Below are 15,557 nucleotides of genomic sequence, written 5' to 3'. Positions count from 1 at the left end.
TAAATACAGAACTAAAACAAGGGATTCCAGAAAGAATGAGAGAAGAGATGCTAGAGTGGAATAGTCAGAGATTCTTACTCAGAGAGTTCTGACCTGTGAAGCAAAGCACTAACTCGGAGGGTAGTTTGTGTTTAAGAGAGCATGAGCTTTGAAGGTAAACAGATTGGGTGCAGATCTGATTTCTGCCATTCACTTGTTGGGTGATGCAGGGTGGGTCATTTGAAGTTTCAGAGGCTTGGTTTCTTCAATACATGAGGGGAAATAATGTCAGATGAGCAGAGTGGTTATGAGAACTCAATTAGATGATGCTTGTAAAATGCTTCAGTTCCTGGCAATTAATGGGACCTGCATAACCAATTTCTATTTGCTCTTCTAAAACAAAGTTGATCACACACAAACACACACACACACACACAGAAGGGAGGGGGGCAGCGCAAGGAAAGAATAAGGAGGAGTAGCAGCAAAGGAAAGCAGGCATTCCAGCATTCTATTCCAGACCTGCAGGATCCATTGCTGTTTAAGAGGGAAGTGGTTTCCCTTGTTGGGGGCTCATGCTCATTATCTAGTTGTTAAGCCAAAGGTTTCACCCTCAAAGAGTATCCCTTACCTAGTGTTCAGCATATATTCCAGGAATGGCCATATAGTCTAATTTGTGCTCCACTGATGACATCACCTTTGACCTGTCAATGATAACAGGTAATATTTACATTTAATCCATCACTTTTTAAAACAAATAAATGATTTACTTACACAGTTAACTTGCAAAGAGCTAAAGGTTTAATTTTCATCTTTATTTTATTTTATTTTTTACATAAATTCTATCTTCCAGATGGGAAACCCAGTGTCAGAGGTTAACATAACGCCTTGAAAATATGGAGCTCCTGATGAAAATCAAGGAAATTGGGGAAAAAGAGGAGGGGGTTGGTGCAGGTGGTAGGGTTCTGTGGAAAGAGCACAGAATTCATCTTAACATTGTTCTCTGGTTGTTCCTCATGTTGGCCTTTTCTCTGCAACTGGGTCATAGATTCCTTGAGGGGAGGTACCATGCCTGGGACATCTGCATGCCCAGTGGCACTTTTGTGCCACTGACACAGAGCAAATGGGCAATGTGCATGCTTGATGGGCTGAGTGGAAGGGACGTGGACACAGAAGGAAGTGAGAGGTGCCCTAGTCTTGGAGGCTTTGCCTGGGGTCAAGGTGGGTGGTCCTGAGGAAATGGGCACCCCTTTGTCTGGGAGACATTGCTATTCTTGCTGATCATGTAGCTTTGGCATCAGAAGATAGATGTGGAAGTAAAGCAGTATGATGGAAGGATCCTAATGTGCTTCCCTCCTCACAGCCCCCTCCATGCCGCGTGAGCACTTCCAAGGAGCCCAAGGGAGCTGGTTACGGTTTAATTTTATTTCTTTTAATTTTATGAGCGAGAACCCCTGGGTTGATCAACATGAAAGAAAATGGTAATTTGCAAAGTTTCTCTTCTTCCCTGCGCACTCTCCCCGGTTGTTTACCTGAGGATAAAGTGTCTTCCTTGCAAGGTGCATTTTCCACTCAGCACATATTCTTCTGTAATTAATTTTGCTTTATTTATTTATTAACTTCTCTTCTTTAGTGTTTTGTGCTTTGTTTCGAGATCATTCTCTTCCCTGTCTCTCTATGAATTTAATCTCATTGTGGATCATTCATTTGAGATACAGCTTCTTAAGGGTAAGGACTGTATCTATTTGGTTAATAGTGCTGCTAGGGCTAAATGTTTCTGTCCTTCCCAAATTCATACGTTGAAATCCTAATCCCCCAAGGTGATGATACTAAGAGGTGGGGTCTTTGGGAGGTGACTAGGTCATGGGTGCAGAAGTGTTATGAAGGGGATTAGTGCCTTTATAAAAGTGGCACCAGGGGGAGCTTGTTTGCCCTTTCTACCATGTGAGAATGCAGCAAGAAGGTGCCATCTGTAAACCCGATGAGCAAGCTTTCATCAGACGCCGACTCTAACGATGCCTTGATATTGGACTTCCCAGCCTCCAGAACTGTCTGAAATAAGTTTCTGTTGTTTATAAGATACCTACTTCAGTCTATTCTGTTAGGGAAGCCTGAATGGATGATGATAAGAACCTTGCATTTGCCCTGGCTTTTCCTGGAGTTGTGAGCCCTGACTTTCAACACCTTATATGTTTCAGATGGTTGTCTGCACAATTTTCTTCCCCACTCCAAGGGTGCAGCCTCCTCAACCCTTTGTTCCAGTTGACAACCAAATGTCCTGGGGGCATGGTAACATCTGTCACCTTGTAGGAGGCTTCAGATGGCCTCCTCACCATCTCCACAGAAACTGGCTTCCCTTTTCCTCTGTCCTCCTCCTCCACAGCCAAGTAGAGAGCAAAGAAAATGGGTTTTAGAGTTAAGCAGCCCTAAGACTGACCTCTGGCCTCTTCACTAAACCTGTTGACAAAGTCACTTTCCTGTCCAGTCCCAGTCTATTATTTATTTACAAAATGGGGAAATGCCTTTTAGCAGGTTAAGATAAGGAGAAGACATGAGAGAACATAGAAAAATCATCCAGTGCGGTGCACAGTAAGCATGGAAAATGTTTCTTGGCTGCCCCCAGGCTTAGTCATCTCTTCCTTTCACCTTCCTCCTTCTCTTTCAGCTCTTCACCAGCTGGATCTTCTCTCCCTTTTCTCATTCCATTTGTGCCTCAAAATATGGACAAAATCACAGCAAAAGGAACATGCCTAGGATGCAGCACTAAGAATAGGACAACCTGTCATTTTGGCGGAAACATTGCCCACATTTGGGCACCTGAAGTTGTGACCAAAAGTTGTCTTTAAATCTTCATAAAACCTTTTTACTGCCTCCTCCTTTTCCAATTAAATCCACTTTTCTTCAAATGCTGGTACTTGTGATGAATCAGAAACTGTTCCTTATTCCACGGTGTTATTATTATTATTATTTTTTGATGATTAGTATTGCAACAGTATTTTTCCTGCCATTTTTCTTCACAAATATAAGTTATTTCAGTTACATTATGGTTTAAAAAGCCTTTTGAGTTGGAGCCAGGGAACCTAACCATCATTTTCAATATGGTTTTCTATGGGAAAATGTACTACCTACTTCAAAACAACCTTCTGAAACAGGACTATGTAGAACACAGGCTACTTATAAGTTGAAGGTGGTCTCTTACCTTCTATTTCCTGAAAGCTATTTTATATGATTTACTTTGTTTCTCTGAGCTAGTATATTAGGCTGGTATGGCAGGACCCTGTGGCGTGGAGAAGTTAGGTCAGTGGAAATGAGTCACACAGCAGAGTTGAGCCCAAGTTTCCAGTCTCTGGCCTCTCAGGCCACTGCCCCTTCCTCAACCAGGAGATTTTCTAAATTAGTGCCCACTGGAGAGGACTGTGCATTGTGTGTGAAACCACCTGTCTAGGTTCAGCAGAAGGCTACCTGCTGTGCCTGACCTCTAAGGTCCCTCAGGCCACCACTCCTGCTGCTCTGCTCCAAAAGCCACATTGTCCCTTGTGGGGAAGCATGCTCATTGGTCATGCCATAAGGAGGACACAGGGCTGTGAGGCTGTGTGTGCTGGAAAGAGATGACTAACACCCCCTGCCACCAGGCCACATCACTGGCTGCTGCAAATGCCAAGCTGTGTTTGTTCATTTATTCAACAGATATTTGCCAAAGCCCTGTCACATCGCTGTGATAGGTGTTGAATGACACAGTCATGAGCAAACACTAAGGAGGTCCCCACTTTCACAGAGTTTATAGTCTGTTTACATTTAAACAAAGCAGCCTCACGAATGTCATCTCTGGGACAGATGTGGCTGATGGAAGCAGGTTGAGTCATGTGACACAAGGGAGGGTACAAGCAGAATCTTTCCTTCTGAGATCAGGGTTTCCATTTTAAAAGTATTCATCAGAAAGTTACTGTGCCCAGCACTGTGCTAGACTCTGAGACAGTGAATAAAATGTGATCTTGACTTCAAAGTGCTGATAATTGAGTAAGGGGGCAGCTGGTGGTCTATCAGTCAACTTTTGCTGTGTCACAAATCATTCCAAAACTTTGTAGCTTAACACAAACATTTCTTGAATATCTCATAATTCTTTGGGTCAGAGCCAGGTCTGGGTTGGCTTGGCTGATAACTGTGGTCAGCCGGCAGCTTGGCTGGGACTGGATGGTCTATTACGACCTCACTTTCAAGGCGGGCAGGCAGTGGCAGACTGGCCGGTGCAGGACCTCAGCAGGTGGCTTGTCTCTGTGCCACCTGGTCTTCTCAACTTCCAGTAGGCGGGCTTTTCTTGCGGCCATGTCAGGGTTCTAAAGAAAAAAAGACACTGGGCCGGGCACGGTGGCTCACACCTGTAATTCCAGCACTTTGGGAGGCCAAGGTGGGTGTATCATGAGGTCAGGGGATCCAGACCATCCTGGCTAACACAGTGAAACCCTGTCTCTACTAAAAATACAAAAAATTAGCCGGGCATGGTGGCGGGCGCCAGTAGTCCCAGGTACTCGGGAAGCTGAGGCAGGAGAATGGCGTGAACCCGGAAGGCGGAGCTAGCAGTGAGCCGAGATCGCCCCACTGCACTCCAGCTTGGGCGACAGAGTGAGACTCCATCTCAAGGAAAAAAAAAACCAAAAAAAACGGAAAAAGGACACCGTAAGCCCCAACACACGCACACACTTTTTGTCTCTGCTTGCATGGCATTTGTATTCTACACACTTGTCAAAGCAAGTCTGATGGCCAAGTCCGGAGTTGGGAGACGGGGGGAATATACCAGAACATGGATACAGAGAAGCGTGAACATATTGTGTGTCATAATGTTGTGATCTACCACTGCCACCTGAATTAAACCATGTGATGAAGCTAAAGAGAGATGTAAGCATAGGGAGACCACAGGGGACCAAAGAGGCAAGAGGGGCTAACACAAGAAATCAGGACAGGATTCTTAGGAGAGGCAACTTCCTGTCTGGTGGATGACAGAATTTGCCAAATGTAGAGTAGAAGACAGGGCATTGAGCATTCAGATGACCTGTGTCCTAGGCGAAGGTACAGACAGTCTGGGGGCTCCGCTGTGATTCCGGCTTTTCTAGCCCTTTGCCAGCAAATGACTGCATGTTATTCTTGTTTTCATGGAAACTATGTCTTTTGAAACAACAATTTAGCTACTCCCTAATCCCGATTTGTTCAGTATTTCTAATGGAATGCCATGAACAAAAATCTGTGTAATGTGTTTATTGAATTGTCTGACCTTATTGAGGCATACAGTTTTTCTTTTTCACTCATTGTCTTTAAGAACGTTTGGTGAAATTCCCTTTCTGATCCCTTTATCACGTTTTGGAAAGATCCAAAAACTTTCTGGTCATTTCCCATTATGAAAACCTAGTCCATCCAGGAATGTAATATTAAGTGGTCTGTTACTATAATTGCACTGACATAATATTTCACATTATATAATACAACTCTTTGAACATTGAAAGTCTCCCTGGGTAAAAAGTAAGTTTTGTGAGGGCACAGACCAATTTTGAAGTATTTACTCTTGAATTGCTAGCATTTAGAAGAGTACCTCGCATATAATAGACACTCAAAACCTGGTTGTAGTATGGAATAATGAATACAATTCACAGTGTTTAATGATAGAAATGGAAAAAAGTACTATTAAAAACATTTAGGATGGAGTTCAAACTTCATGGCCAGGTGTGGTGGCTCATGCCTATAATCCCAGCACTTTTGGAAGGCCAAGGTGGGCAGATCACCTGAGGTCAGGAGTTCGAGACCAGCTGGCCAGCATGGTGAAACCCTGTCTCTACTAAAAATACAAAAATTAGCCAGGTGTGTTGGTGTGTGCCTGTAATCTCAGCTGCTAGGGAGGCTGAGGCAGGAGAATTGCTTGAACCCGGGAGGAAGAAGTTACAGTGAGAAGAGATTGTGCCACTGTACTCCAGCCTGGGTGACACAACCAGACTCTGTCTTAAAACAAAACAAAACAAAACAAAAACAACCAAAAGCCAAAACCCAAAACCCAAAAAACAACAAAAAAATAAAAAGCAAATTTCATGATAAAAGTGTTAATATAGTAGAATAGACAGATGTTTACTTAATTTGATAGAATATATCTGTATACGCAAACCAGGATTATGCATAATGGTGTAACACTTAACAACCTTCACATTGAAGTCAGGAATAAGATAAAAATGTTAATTGCTTGAGGTCCTTGACAATGTAATTAAATAGGAGAAAGAGCTAGGTGGCATAAATATTGGAAAGAAGGAGGTAAAGTTATTAGTAATCACTGGTTGCATATACTTATATCTGGAAAGGCTTAAAACAGTTTTAAACTCTAAGAGAATTTTGTAAGAAAGCTAGCAGAAAATAATATTCAGATGTCAGAAGACTTCATATACATGAACAACCAGTTAAAGTATACAATGGAAGAAAGAGACAGGTTATAATAGTGACTACCATGATAACATAAAATATAACCATTGTAAAGCTACAATAATTAGAAGAAGGTGGGACATATGAGTAGAAAGATCAACACTAGCACCAAATGCAGAGGGGGAGACTGCAGGCAATAAGAGCAACAGTAATGACAGTGGACACATAGGGAATGTGCTTGACATTCTCATCTGATATTTGAACCCTGGCAATCGGATCCAGAGTTTATGTTCTTAACTGCTGTGCTATGATGCCTCTATTTTTGGCTGTAGGTACATTTGAAATGCATAAAATAAATGCTTCAGTTAGTAGTGTTGGAATACCCATGTAGTTATCCAGAAGACAATTAAGTCTGATTTGTGAATTACCTCTTGCTCCAAAATAAATTCCAATGTATCAAAGAGGTACCAAAAAAGACACCAAAAGAATTAATGGGAATTTTCTCTTGTTGTTAATCATCTCAGAGTGGGAACTGTCTTTTAGAGTTTGACACAAAACCCAGTAGCCTTAAGAAAAAAAAAAAAGACTAGAAAATGGGGCTATACAAATAAAACAAATTTCTTCATGGAAAAAATACAACAAATAAGATTAAAACATGACAGAGAAGAAAATACTTGTGACATATCACATATATAATGTGTACCTAAACACCAATAAGAAAAACAAACCTTAGTCCAAGTTGAATATGAGGAAAGCTATGAAGAACTCACATAAAAGGAAATACAAATGATTCCTCAATATTAAAATACGCTGATTCTCACAGCGTCAGAAGAAAAAATCAAATTAAAATTATAATAAGATACCTATCATATTGACAAAAATAAAAGTTTGAGGATGCAAAGTATCAGGCGAGTTTTAAGTAATGCGGATTCCTAACTATTGCTCATGGAAATTTAATTCATACACTCTTTATCAAAAGTAAATGCACATGCCCTTTCACTCACTGATTCCACTTCTAGGAATTTATCCTGCAACTGCGTTTGCATATACGCACAATGTTGTTTGCATCAAGTTATTGAATATCATTGCATACAATAAAGAAAGATCATGGGTAACTCAAATCTACAATAGGGGCCTGGTTAAATAATCAAGATCACCATATAGTGGAATGATCTGTTTGCATTTGGAGGGATGCAGAAGGCTTCAGGTATTGATATGGGAGTATCTCCATAAAATACTGCCACATAGGGTTACCCCTTAAAAAATGAGGTATTTCTCTATTCATTCATCTATCCATGTGTCTTTGGATCATCTGTCTACCATATATCTCTCTATCTGCTTATAAATGTCAAAGAAATCTCTAGAAAGACACAAAAGAAACAGCTAACGGTAGTGCTTTGGGGGAGGAAAACTGGGGGACTAGAATAGGAGACACACTCATTTTCATATTTTGTACCATTGGAATCTATAAATCTGATATAAAATGGCACTTATTTCTACATATAAATGCTTGGCAATGACCATGCTATGAGTCCTCATGAAGTAGTCAGATGCTTACTTCTACTGAGAATAAGTTTGGATTTAAGAACTGATCAGAGGGAATTATGTACAAAAAGGAAAAGAAAATGAAAGATCACAGCTATGGGTAAATGCTAAAATGAAAACCACCATTTGGATAAGAATGAACAGACCTTTGTACAGGATGAGAAATAGCAAAAACATGATGTTGAGTAAAATAGAGATAGTAGTCTAAGACAAAGTTTAGATTATCCCAGTGGAAAAATGAGAAAGTGTCTATTTTTATAGATGAGCAATGGGTCCTACATAAATGTCTGCATGGCATTAGGAGATCATACAAGGTATGGGGTGATGCTCTGTGTTGTGTAGGACTGTCCCCTCACTCCAGAGCATTCGTTACGCCTGGCCCTGCCCTCCAAATGCCAGTAGCCTAGTGGCAATTCTCAGTTACGGCAGCTGAAGACACCCCATCAATTTCCAAAAGCACCCTAGTAAGAACCAGCTGCTTGCTCTGTGTCTAAGATGGTCAAATTGCCTTCCACGTTTCTCCCTTTCTTCCTTAGGGGCTTGTTCTGTAGACCAGGAGGTGTGCTTGTCAGAGCTGGCCTTGGAGGATGCCTGCGTATTCTGCTCTTCCACACCCAACTCTGCTTTATAAAGGCCCAAGGGTTGGGACAAAGAGAAGAGGAGCATGGAGGGAGGGAAACAGGCACGGGGGATGGGTTTGCTCTTGCTGGAGTGTGGGTGCATATGAAAAGGGAGGATGTAAGCAGAGGGAGATGAGGGAGCTGGGTTACCCCGACCTACCGGGCACACTCAGTCTCCACCTGACCCCTGGGCTGGGATCTCTGAGCAGCAGACACTGGGTCTAAGGGGCACAACTGGAAGAGGGGCCTCCTGAGCAGGCCATGTTTGAGAAAAGGGGTGCCTAGTTTGAAAGGCTGTGACAGAAAGTCAGTCCAAGAAGGGATGCGTTTTCCCCACCAAAAGAGGGACCCTGTCTCATTGTCTGAAGGAGTTCTGCTTCCTCTCTTGGATGATTTTCCTTTTCTTGTCTGCTGATAAAGAAGGCTTGCAGAGCCCACTTCCTTTCCTTGTTTGCTGATAAAGAAGGCTTGCAGAGTTCCTGCCTGGATGGGCCCAATGTCAGGGATCCTACTCTGAAAGGATGTGGTCATGCAGTCAGTCCAATAATTGGAAAGCCCACACCTGGAAACACAGCCTCTGTTTCCTGTGCTTAGGGATCCTGTGACACACCAAGGCCCTTCCTGTCCCCACAGCAGGCTGGAGTTGGCCACATCCAAATGGGGACCTCTGTGTTCATCTGGCTGCCACTGGTCTGTACCTCTTATACCAGGTGACTATATTGACAATTAAAATGAAGTCACAAAAATGAAGGCAAAACTGAACTGTAGTGGTTGTAGTTAAATTCCAGTTTCATATCCAAGATCAACCTCATTTCTTTTCCTTACCCTTCAGTAGGCTTTTCGTGTGGATTGAGGAAGCTGCAGGGTATGTTTGGGTGGGAGATGAATGCCCACTCTGATTTTTTGCTTCCTCCTCTTTTAGCTCCTGCAGGGTTGAAATATAAAGACATGGAAGCACAGGGAAAGAGGCAAACATTTTCTTCATTAATTGAGCCTGTTGTTGGCTGTGGCTGCCTGGCCATCGCGCCCTTCTCTGCAGGAGTCCAGATACTGTTCCCTGTGGGGCACAGGTGCGCATCTTGGGAATTCTCAGGGGCTTCTCTTGCTCCCCACTTCAGCTCCCTGAATGGGTGTCCAGCCCATGGCTTTCTGTTGTTGGGTCCTCTCACCTAGTGGCCCTTTGCTGTGTTTGACAATGGCAATGCAGTGTGTCTCAGGGCACACCTGGGTCCATAGTAGCTGCTGCCTACTTGACATGCCCTGTGTTGGAGTGTCAGCTGCCCCACTACTACTCTCCTCCGGCTCTCCTCTCTTCCGTGCAAGTATCGTATCTTCTGCTCAGGAGGGGATGCAGCAGTTTAACAAGTTCTTTGCAGAAATAAACATCCATCCTGGAATTGAGTACTAATAGATCAAAGCAAACATTTACAGTGCCCTTACTATGTGCCAGGCTGTGCTCAAAATTACCATCCATGTGTGGTGCTCTGCTCAGGCTGCCGTAATGGAATACCATGGGCTGGGTAGCTTAAAAGCAGAAGTAGACTTCATGTAACCCTAATTACCCTCCAAAGGCCTTTCTCTAATTACCATTACATTGAGTGTTAGGGCTTCAACATATGAATTTGGGGAGATACAAATATTCAGTCCATAGCAACATGTAATCCTCACAATAACCAAAAGAAGTATTTACTGTTATCTCAGTTTTACAGATGGGAAAGTGAAGTATGGGAAGGTTAAGTAACTTGGTCAAGGTTACACAGCTGGGGCAGCAGAACTGGGATTTGGACCTCGACAGGCTAGCGTCCCTCGGTTTTGCTGGAAACATCTGTGCTATGCTGTCTCAGCAGCAGGTGCTGTGTCTACAATCACAGTCAGCCTCAGCCAGTGCTCCCCTTGGATCCTAACCCCTCACTGGAGGGGATAAAAAGGCTACTATACAACTGTGCACCTCAGTAACTCAGAGCTCCAAAGATACTCTCCCTCCAGCCATGGTTATCCTACAGAGATTGGGGGAAGGGAAGGGACGCGGGGGGTTGGGAGTGGCTGGTGGCAGTAGAGGCTGCTCTGCCACCTTGCACTAGATCTGGGTAGAAGTAGGGTCCGAGTCTAACTTTGAAAGCTTTCTTTATGTATGTATTTGTATCATTTTATGGGAGGTACATGTGCGATTTTGTTGCATGCGTAGATTGTGTAGTTGTCAAGTAACTGCTGTTGGGGTATCCATCACCTGAATAAGATACACTGTACCTATTAAGTAATTTCTCATCAGCCATCCCTTCACCCCCTCACCCTTCTGATTGAGTCTCCGTCGTCCATCATGCCACTCTCTACATCCGTGTGTACACGTTATTTAGCTCCCACTTATGAATCAGGATGTGCGGTATTTGTCTTTCTTTGGAGTCTCTCTTTAGAACATGGCATGCTCGGTGCCTTTTTGTTGCCAGATAGGGGTTCTGGTTGTCAATTCTGGGGTACCAGGAAAAGTCTCTTCCAGTATCCTGTTACATCTGTGTGGGAGAGAGACAGATGGATGTTAAACCCCAAGAACTGGCTGTCTTTACTTGAGGGAATGGAGACAGAAGAACAAGTCAACTCCACGAGATTCAGCAAATTCAGTTACCTGTCACTGCTCTGCTCCAATCTCCTACGCATCCCATTACCAGCACTGTGGACCCTAAACTCTTAGGCTGGCTTCACCCTGTTGTTCCCAAGTACTTCCTGCTTCAGCCCAGAGTGAAGCTTTTGCTCCAACCCAGCAGCTCCACGCAACTCCTTCAAAACCACCATTTTCTGCCCCTCCTTTGAGGGATATAAACTTGAGAGGAGATAATGGATTTGAACTGCTTTGTAAGCCACAGGTTGCTACACTAACAATAGCCACGAACCCAGGTGGAGCAGGGTTCAGTTTACAAAGTCTTTTAAATCAGTCCTTAAAGCAGCCCTCTGAGTCAGGAATGACTGTTCCCATTTTCCAATTGAGGGCACTGAGGCTCAGAGGGCTGAGGTGGTTTCTCCAGCCCCGGTGGCCAAGAGTTGCTGAGCTGTTGTCGGACCAGGGCCTCTGACTCCAGACCTTGTGCTTTTCCTCTTAATCTCTGGAGAAAGAAGAGAAGGAGGAGGAGGAGGGTAAGGGAGGAGGAGGAGGAGGGGTAAAGGAGGGGGAGGAAGGGAAAAGGACGGGGAGGAGGGGAAAAGGAGGGGGAGGAGGGGAAAAGGAGGAGGAGAAGAAGGGAATAAGAAGGAAGAGGAGAGGAGGAGGAAGAGAAAAAGAAGGTGGGGAGGAGAGGAGATGGGGGAAGAGGAAGAGGAGGAGAGGAAGGGGAGGAGGAAGAAAATGAGGGGAGGAAGGGAGGAGAGGAGAAAAAGGAAGAGGGGAAGAGGGAGAGGAGGAGGAGGAAGGGGGAGGAGGAGGAAAAGGGGAAAGGGAGGAGGGGGAGGAGGAGGAAGAGGGGAGCAGAGGAGAAGAAGTGTAGGGAAGGAGGAGGACCAGAGGAGGAGGGAGAGTCAATGGCCATCTCTGATTTTTTGGCAAGCCTGAAGCTTTTAGGATTGGTTGACTGCTTCATGGGGTGACCCATCCAGTCTTTTTTATGAATGTCATGTTGGAAACTCATGACTCTTTAAATTTCTAGGTCAGGGAATTTTTATTTCTGTTAACAAACACAGTGAAAAAAATAGGAAGTCCAAAAAGGGGGCCGGGTGGAATCTCTCAGGTTCACAGTGCAGGGAAGATAAAAGCTTGCCAGACACCTAATCACTATGTCAGAATGGCTGCCCTACACCTATACCATTAGATTAGGTTTCCTCAGGCCCAATGAGAAGAACAACAGCAAACATTCATCCGGCTAATCACTTTACATGGATTATCTCAATCCTCACAACAACCCTACAAGGTAGGTGTTCATATCAGTCACACTGTACCAGAGGAGAAAAGTTTCATTCATTCGTCCTTGTCATCCAGTCTGTAATCACTCGGGGTCTACCTGGGAACAATGAAGCTGGTTGTGCAGCTCTGCTCACAGTCAACTCCTGTTTCATGCAGAGAGAAGGGAACAGTGGATCAGGTACTGATGAGAAATGCAAACATCACTTCAATGTAGCATTGGGACATATGCCTTACCCTGGCATTTGAAAATAGCTGTGTATGATGTTTGGAGAATTCCCAGTGCGGTAAGCGGAAGCCAAACGAGGAAGCTACCCGGTGATGTTCTGACTAGAAAAGGATGAGGTCACTGGCTTCCCTCAGTGCTGACAGTGGTCTAAATCACCTCCCAGTACCCACTTCCCCCTCTTTCTCCCTTCCCCTTCTCCCCACTCTCTTTTTTTTTTTTTTTGAAATGGAGTTTCATTCCTGTTGCCCAAGCTGGAGTGCAATGGCTTGATCTCAGCTTACTGCAACCTCCACCTCCCAGGTTCAAGTAATTCTCCTGCCTCAGCCTCCCTAGTAGCTGAGATTATAGGCATGTGCCACCATGCCCCACTAATTTTGTATTTTTAGTAGAGATGGGGTTTCTCCATGTTGATCAGACTGGTCTCAAACTCCCAACCTCAGGTGATTCATCCGCCTTGGCCTCCCAAAGTGCTGGGATTACAGGTGTGAGCCACCATGCCTGGCCTGGCCTGGCCTTTTCCCTACTCTTATTCTCATTATTAAGGTTGATAATATCATTATTAAGGTTGACAAAATTATTGTTGCTAAGGTTGCCATGCCTTAGTGCATACGTGTGAGCCCTCAGTGACTGGTCCTTCACAGCCACACTCTGTGGGATGCAGAGTCTGTGCTGGGGCCAGCTCGGGAGAGTTGACTGTTAAATTTCAGAAATGCTGTGAGTCACTTGTTAAACCTGTAACTAAAAATAAAATTATATAAACTTACAATGAAATAGATTACAGTAAAAACAAAGGTAATAAACACAATAGGGGCATTGAATATTTACCAGCACACCACTGGAAGTACTATTATCCTTGTTGTGAATAAGGGAACTGAGGTTTTGGATAATGCCCATGTCACACAGCTGGAAAGTAGCAAAGGCAGACCTGGATCAAGCTGTCTCCAAGACTCTGGCTTGAGTTAGCTGCTCTTCCCTCTGACTGTGCTGTCTGCCACATTTTGGTCCCATGCAGTTCTGAGAGGTGGGGCTGGTGACTGAGAGACTTAGTTTATAGGAACTACTGCTAGGTCCTGATTTGTCTCATAGGAGAAACCACCACCACCAAAAAAAATAGACTGTGACAATAGCATTCTAGCCTTCTCTACCTGTGATATAAAAATGTGTCTAGAGCCAGAGGTCTGCAACTGCTGTGCCAGGAGAGAGGGCAAGGGGTCAGCTCTCCTACTTATAAGCATCCATTCATTTTCCATGGTGTCTCTGCCTCTCAGTACCAAGATCCCAGAAACGTTTGGGGCCACAAAGCTTCATTCGCAGAGGTAAAACTTACCCATGGGGACAAAGGGGTCACATTCCAGGTCTTTTACATAGAACAAGAACAAGAGAGGACTATCTCCAGAGGCCATAGAAATGTTAAGAGATGGGAATGAGGAGGTGCGTGGTGTCTCTTCATGGCAAAGCTTCAGATCCATAAATATATCCACTCGAATGCAGGACAAAACATAATGTATAAAAGATTGAATAGAAGATATATTATGCTATTGCATAGCAATACTGTCTGCAGGAATTTATAGCTTCCATATATTCCCCATTAAAAGTGGTTCAGCTAGCTGGTAGGGAAGCTCAATTCATCTTCCATCTGTTGCAAACCATCAATATTATGGTTTACCCATTTAAACTGGAAATGGGAGCAAATATTTGGGCTATTTATAATGAAAATATGAAAATCTTTGTATTGGTGTTCATCGCCTAACTTTTCCAGTTTAATTAGAAGTCTGCTTATAGAGAGCTCAGAGAAGATTTCTCACCTTTGAAATCTTGAGGATCCAAGCGGCAGGAATGAGGAGGAACACTGGATGTGAGGTTCCTTTCTCAAAGAGTGAGGCAGGTGCCCCTAGCATGGTGAGCAGCAGTGGCAGTGAAAACCTTTAGTCACGGGAAAGCCAGGAGGGTGTTTCCACCTGCCGATGTTTACATGTTCAAGATCAGGAGGGATGGAGAAGCTAGAAGGTACGAATATGGAGAGCCAGTTAGCATCAAAGTGCAGTTAGGCTGGGCCTGGTGGTGTGCGCCTGTAGTCTCATCTAGTTGGGAGGTTGAGGCAGAACAATTGCTTGAGGCCAGGAGTTCAAGACTGTGGAGAGTTATGATCACAACACTGTACAAAGCAAGATTCCATCTGTAAAAAAAATAAAATAAAAAACCAAAGTGTAATTAGCTGAGCCTAGCACATTCCCCGTATATTAGGCTACGTTCTTAGGGAAAATGCCAGCTCCAGGGCACTATCTTTGACAATGGTGTTGAACCCATTGTGGTGAAGTGTGGTAATTATGTTATCAGAATTCCCATGGATCAGACTATTGATCCTCAGGGGAGGCACTACTGATAGTTCGCAAATTTGTGAGAGGACTTTGGTTCTCTCAATGTGGGGTCCAAGGCTGCAATGCCTAGGACAGTTCTATGCAACAAAAAATTGTATGCCTTACTTAGATTTTTTCCTGAACAGCTCTTCCCATTCCCTTCTCCTGGGTTCTTCCACCCTCAGTTTTGCTCCGGTTTCCACTATCTGCCTTAAACCTGACTCTTGGTTTCTGATTCCCTTAAATCTATCACACTTGGGCTGTTCTATGTTCCGGAGTCTTGTCTGCACCTGCACTCCAGGGCACACCCACAGCTCTGAAGGAGACCCCACTGTCAGCTGGGGTTGTCTGAGCTGCACAAAGGCCCTGTGAGCCCCTGCCCAGCAAGCGGATTGAAATCAAGGATCACCTCTTTGGTCATTCCTGCCTTGGCTTCATTCCCTTGGTTGCCTGCTCTCCCTCTGTACTCCCTTGCTTTTACCATAACATAGCTGTCCAATCTTACACCAGCAGGATTTCCTTCACGAGCTTAGACACGAGCAGGGTCAGGCCCT

The 15,557-nt window shown here is 44.1% G+C and overlaps 1 long non-coding RNA gene across 1 annotated transcript in view; it reads left to right on the top strand.

Annotated features, from left to right (window-relative positions):
* Window positions 1-2,844, top strand: part of LOC129060917 (uncharacterized) — a 31,009-nt gene extending 28,165 nt beyond the window's left edge. The window contains exon 3 of the long non-coding RNA XR_008527812.1: window positions 2,642-2,844. This is a non-coding gene — a long non-coding RNA (uncharacterized LOC129060917). The remainder of the gene's footprint in view (window positions 1-2,641) is intronic.
* The last annotated feature ends 12,713 nt before the right edge of the window (window positions 2,845-15,557 follow it).

This window comes from Pongo abelii, chromosome 7 (genome assembly GCF_028885655.2).
Source record: "Pongo abelii isolate AG06213 chromosome 7, NHGRI_mPonAbe1-v2.0_pri, whole genome shotgun sequence".
NCBI classification, from domain to species: Eukaryota; Metazoa; Chordata; class Mammalia; order Primates; family Hominidae; genus Pongo; species Pongo abelii.
Note: the sequence above shows the minus strand (reverse complement) of the source record. Positions and strands in the feature narration are given on the sequence as shown.